This window comes from Chiloscyllium plagiosum, chromosome 11 (assembly GCF_004010195.1).
Source record: "Chiloscyllium plagiosum isolate BGI_BamShark_2017 chromosome 11, ASM401019v2, whole genome shotgun sequence".
In the NCBI taxonomy this organism is placed as follows: domain Eukaryota; kingdom Metazoa; phylum Chordata; class Chondrichthyes; order Orectolobiformes; family Hemiscylliidae; genus Chiloscyllium; species Chiloscyllium plagiosum.
The window spans coordinates 31,929,339-31,935,524 of record NC_057720.1 but is presented as its reverse complement, the minus strand read 5'-3'; the positions used below and the strand labels follow the sequence as shown (position 1 = coordinate 31,935,524).

At 45.8% G+C, this 6,186-nt stretch overlaps 1 protein-coding gene across 6 annotated transcripts in view; it reads right to left on the bottom strand.

The window, feature by feature from the left end:
• Positions 1–6,186, bottom strand: part of LOC122554273 (BTB/POZ domain-containing protein 19-like) — a 154,767-nt gene that overhangs the window by 13,833 nt on the left and 134,748 nt on the right. For 2 of the 6 annotated variants that reach the window (XR_006312954.1, XR_006312955.1), the window contains exon 8: positions 4,156–4,241. The exons of the other annotated variants lie outside the window; for them this stretch is intronic. The gene's annotated coding sequence lies outside the window, so the exon portion shown is untranslated. The remainder of the gene's footprint in view (positions 1–4,155; positions 4,242–6,186) is intronic. 6 annotated transcript variants of the gene reach the window in all.

Genomic DNA, 6,186 nt, shown 5'->3' with positions numbered 1-6,186 from the left:
TTGGGAGAGGACAGTGCTGAGCTGGAAGTTTGGAACTGGGATAAGGTGGGGGGAGGGGAAAATGAGGAAACTGGTGAAGTCCACATTGATGCCCTGGGGTTGAAGTGTTCCGAGGCGGAAGATTCTTCCTCCAGGCATCGGGTGGTGAGGGAGCAGCAGTGGAGGAGGCCCAGGACCTGCATGTCCTCGGTAGAATGGGAGGCGAAGTTGAAATGTTGGGCCACGGGGCGATGGGGTTGATTAGATTAGATTACATTACAGTGTGAAAACAGGCCCTTCGGCCCAACAAGTCCACACCGACCCGCTGAAGCACAACCCACCCATACCCCTACACCTAACACTACGGGCAATTTAGCATGGCCAATTCACCTGACCTGCACATCTTTGGACTGTGGGAGGAAACCGGAGCACCCGGAAGAAACTCATGCAGACACGGGGAGAACATGCAAACTTCACACAGTCAGTCGCCTGAGGCATGAATTGAACCCGGGTCTCTGGCGCTGTGAGGCAACAGTGCTAACCACTGTGCCACCGTGCCACCCACAGGGTGACTTGGACAGGCTAGGTGAGTGGACGGATGCATGGCAGATGCGGGTGTCCCAGAGATGTTCCCTAAAGCACTCTGCAAGGAGGCATCCAGTCTCCCCAATGTATAGGAGATCGCATCGGGAGCAACGGATACAATAAATGATATTGATGGACGTGAAGGTAAAACTTTGATGGATGTGGAAGGCTCCTTTGGGACCTTGGATGGAGGTGAGAGAGGAGGTGTGGGCGCAGGTTTTGCAATTCCTGCAGTGGCAGGGGAGGGTGGTTTGTTGGGGGGGCATGGATCTGACCAGGTAGTCCGGAGGGAACGGTCTTGGTGGAAAGCGGAAAGGGGTGGGGAGCAAAATATATCCCTGGTGGCGGGGTCTGTTTGGAGGTGGTGGAAATGTCAGCGGATGATGTGGATTATGCGAAGGTTGGTAGGGTGGAAAGTGAGGACCAGGGGTGTTCTGTCTTTGTTACGATTGGAGGGGTGGGGTTTGAGGGCGGGGGGGCGGGATGTGGATGAGATGCTTTGGAGGGAAGGGAAACCACATGGGAAGGGAAATTGCGGTCTCTAAAGAAGGGGGCCATCTGGTGTTTTCCCTCATACCTCCATAGTTCCCTTTGTTCAACTGCAATGCTGACACTTCCAATTCTCCCTTCTCCCTCTCAAAGTGCAGATTAAAACTTATCATATTATGGTCACTACCATCTAATGTCTCCTTTACTTCGAGGTCCCTGATCAAATCTGGTTCATTGCACAAGACCAGATCCAAAACTGCCTTTTCCCTGGTAGGCTCCAGTACAAGCTGTTCTAAGAATCCATCTGGGAGGCACTCCCTTTCTTGGGGTCCAGAACCATCCTGATTCTCCCAGTCTACCTGCATGTTGAAATTCCCCATAATAACTGTAGTACTACCTTTGCGACAGGCCAATTTCAACTCCTTATTCAACTCACTCCCTACTGTTTGGGGGCCTATAGATAACTCCCATTAGAGTCTTTCTACCCTTAGAATTTCTCAGCTCTATCCATACTGACTCTACATCTCATGTTTCTATGTCCCCCCTCGCAAGGGACTGATTATCATTCCTCACCAACAGGCCATCCCACTCCCTCTGCCCGTCAGTATGTCCTATCAATAGCACGTATAGCCCTGAATATTCATTTCCCAGGCCCTGTCCACTTGAAACCACATCTCAGTTATCCCCACAACATTGTACCTGCCAATTTCCAACTGAGCCTCAAGCTCATCCACCTTATTTCTTATGCTTCATGCAATCACATATAATATTTTTAATTTGTTACCCTCCTCACCCTTCCGACCAATCCCTATTTCACTTGACCATACTGTATGAACCCTTCTTGAGTTTTCTGCTCCAATGATTCTGTTGTTTTCCTTAAGTTCTCTTATTCTCACTTTCCCTTTAACTTCCTTTTTAAATTTTCAGATTGTCCCTTCCCCCCACTTCTTAGTTTAAACACACCTGTGTTGCAGTAGCAAACCTGCCTGACAGAATGCTGGTCCTCCACCTATAAAGGTGCAACCCATCCCTGTTGTATAATTTATCCTTACCGCAAAATATACTCCAGTGATCCAAGAATTTAAATCCTTGCTTCCTGCACCAGTTCCTCAGGCACACATTCAAGTCCATTATCTGTCTGTTCCTGCCCTCTCCAGCCCGAGGGACTGGCAGCAAACTGGAGATAACCACCCTGGAAGTCCTGCTTTTCAGCCTTCTTGTGGGTTTTCTGAAGTCCCGCTGTAGAATGTTCCTCCTCTACTTCCCAACATCATTTGTACCAACATGCACCACCACCTCTGGCTCTTCATCTTCGTCCTTGTACTCTGTCGGTGATGTCCTGGATCCTTGCACCAGGAAAACAACATACCATCCTCAAATCCTGCCCATTGCCGCAGAAACCCCTTTCATTCCCTCGCATTATGGAGTCCCCTATTACCACGACTCTGCATGATGTCTGACTCCTTGGCTCTGCCTCCAGGCCAATTTTCGAATGGTTGACCTGTCCGCCTCTTGGACTGGCAGTGTCGTCTGTCTCAACAGTTTCCAAGAAATTCAAACTGCTCACAAGACGTACTTCCCCCAGGGTCTCTTGTACTTGAATCATCTCTTCCTTCCTCATCATCATCTCACTTCTACTTTTTTCTGGTATGCTCGGCGTAATGACCTCGCTGAAGGTCCGGTCCAGAAAATTCTCGTTCTCTCAGATGAGCTTGAGGTCATCTAGTTCTTTCTTCAGTGCTGCAATGTGCCCCTTCAGAAGTTGAATGTGTACACACTTTTCACAGCTTTAGGAGCCAGAGATACCATCAGTGTCCCTGATCTCCCATATCGTGCACGCAGCACACTGAATCAGCTTGGCAGTCACGTCTTCACCCTCTTCAAGTGTGGCATAATCTCCTCACTCAGCCTCTTCACTGAAGACTCCTGAGCCAGACTCGCACTTTTCTCGCCAGACACTTCCCTCGACGCCCTTTTTTTTGCTGCAAGTCTATGGACTCTTAAATTAGGTCAGAGGAGGAGGGCGGTAGGGAGGACCCGTTGTGTAGGAATGGGGCCTAGAACATACCTACTTAAATAGAACTCACTAACCTTCCCAACAGCCTCTGTGCTCCGACCTCACTTCCGCCCAGCTCCCGTTGTTCTCTGCTGCTGATCTTTTTTTTAATCTCAGCACTAGCTTTTACTGTCATAGAGTCATAGAGATGTACAGCATGGAAACAGATCCTTTGGTACAACTCATCCATGCTGACCAGATATCCTAAATTAATCCAGTCCCATTTGCTAGCAGTTGTTCCATATCCCTCCAAACCTTTCCTATTTGGCGGCACGGTGGCTCAGTGGTTAGCACTGCTGCCTCACAGTGCCAGGGACCCAGGTTCAATTTCAGCCTGGGGCTACTGTCTGTGTGGAGTTTGCACATTCTCCCTGTGTCTGCGTGGGTTTCCTCCGGGTGCTCCGGTTTCCTCCCACAGTCACAAAGATGTGCAGGGTCAGGTGAATTGGCCATGCTAAATTGCCCGTAGTGTTAGGTAAGGGGTAAATGTAGGGGTATGGGAGGGTTTCGCTTCGGCGGGTCGGTGTGGACTTGTTGGGCCGAAGGGCCTGTTTCCACACTGTAATGTAATCTAATCTAATCTAATCTAAATTGGCCATGCTAAATTGCCCATAATGTTAGGTGCATTAGTCAGAGGGAAATGTGTCGAGGTGGGTTACTCCTTGGAGGGTCGGTGTGGACTTGTTGGGCTGAAGGGTCTGTTTCCACACAGTCGGGAACCTAATCTATTCAAATCCCCATCCAGATGAGTTTTCAATGTTGTAATAGTATCAGCCTCCACCACTTCCTCTGGGAGCTCATTCCATACACACACCACCCTTTTAAATCTTTCCCCTCTCACCCGAAACCTATGCCTTCTAGTTCTGGACTCCCCTAACACAGGGAAAAGACCTTGTCTATTTACCCTATTCTTGTTTCTATAAACCTCTAAAAGAAAGGCTATATTCTGCATTCCTTTATTCTCCTTCACAGCTCCAGTCTCAACATTATGAAAATATTTCAACTTTCTTCTCCCTCATCTATGAAACTGGATGTAAAGTACTCACTTAATAGGTCTGACAAAATCTCACTGTATATTGTATTCCATCAGCATTTGTCCTCATGAGCCACATTCTGTTTTCGCACTCTCCTTCTGTTAAAATATTTATTAAACATTTGTCATTAACTTTAATATCCCTTTGAAGTTTTTTCATAAATTGTGAAGAATGCAAACAAAGTTATCTATTCACTTTGTGCTATTTATAACCCTCCCAGTCTGCAGGATTTATATCATTCATTGCATTTGTATAAGCCTTTTCTTTTAGCTTGATATTATCTGGCGCCTTGTTTGTTGCTTAACTATGTAAATGGTGAACTTTGCCTCTTAAGAGACAAGTATGGGCTAACCATGTCTTTTCTGATCAAGATTTGAAGATGCCGGTGTTGGACTGGGGTGTACAAAGTTAAAAATCACACAACACCAGGTTATAGTCCAACAGGTTTAATTGGAAGCACACTAGCTTTCGGAGCGACACTCTGAACTATCACCTGATGAAGGAGCGTCGCTCCGAAAGCTAGTGTGCTTCCAATTAAACCTGTTGGATTATAACCTGGTGTTGTGTGTTTTTATGATCAATGTAGCATCGCCTTATACAGGGAAATATTACTCACAGATTACATGATAAAAACATTTTCTTTCCAATTCCCATACTAAACACTTTATGGACTTGGTAATTTGCAAAAAAATTTAAACTCTTCTAAAAAGAGACTTGAAATCAAAACATTTTATCTTGCATTCAACTGTCTAAAATGGAAAAAAAAAACTATTCTGGAAGAAAGCAATAATTTACATGTTGTAGGAACAGGGTGCTGCTTACTGGGAAATATGATTGGCGTGGAGATACTACAGGAACTGCCAAGTGACTTAGTTAACTGATTAAATTCAAAAGAGGCAGGCCATTCCAAGTGACCTAGGCATTGCCATGGGAATGCTGCAGAGATTGGCCATCTCCAAAGTCTATAATTTAAAGAAAAGATGCAATGTGGGGACACAACTCTTTTGTCTGTAAGGAACAAAGCCCTGTGTGAATATTTGTTACATTGGAAGTGGGTTGATGTACCCCATTTCACAGAGGATCCTTTAAAACACCATCTCACCATTCTCTGCCAGACTCAAATCTATTCCAAGAGGTTTAAGGAATATATGTTAACCTATTTCACTAGCTGAAACTCCTGAGACATAGCAAACATTTTACAAATAAACAACATGCAATACAAAATGAAACAACATTAGTTCAATGCTTTTCCTCCATTTTTTTTTAAATGAAGGTGTTCCCATGTATGTCTTCCCTTGTGCTTCTAGCTGGATGTTGTTGTGGGTTTCGTAGGTGCTGTCTAGGAATCTTTGGTGAATTTCTGCAGGGAACCTCGTCAATAGTACATACTGCTGCTACTGAGCATTGGCGTTAAAGGGAGCGGATATTTGTGGATGTGATGCAATCAAGCGTACTATTTTGTACTGGATAGTGTCAAGCTTTGTAAGTGTGGCTGGTGCTGCACCCATGCAGGCAAGTGAGGAATATTCCATCGCACTCCTGACTTGTGCCTTGTTGATGGTGGACAGACTTTGGGAAATCAAGCAGTGAGTTAATCACTGCCATATTCCTAGCATCTGACCTGCTCTTGTTGCCATTGTGTTTATGTGGTGAGTCCAGTTGAGTTTTTGGTCAATGGCAACCTCAATGATGCTGATAGTAAGGGATTCAGTGATGGTAACACCATTGAATGTTGAGAGGTGGTGGTTAGATTATCTCTCATTGGTGATGGTCATAGCCTAACATTTGTGTGGTGTGAATGTTACTTGCCACTTGTCAGCCCAAACCTGGATATTGTCCAGATCTTGTTGCATTTGAACATTGATTGCTTCAGTATTTTAGGAGATGGAAATGTGTTGCTGGAAAAGCGCAGCAGGTCAGGCAGCATCTAGGGAACAGGAGAATCGACGTTTCGGGCATTAGCCCTTCTTCAGGAATGAGGAAAGTTGGTCCAGCAGGCTAAGATAAAAGATAGGGAGGAGGGACTTGGGGAGGGGCGTCGGA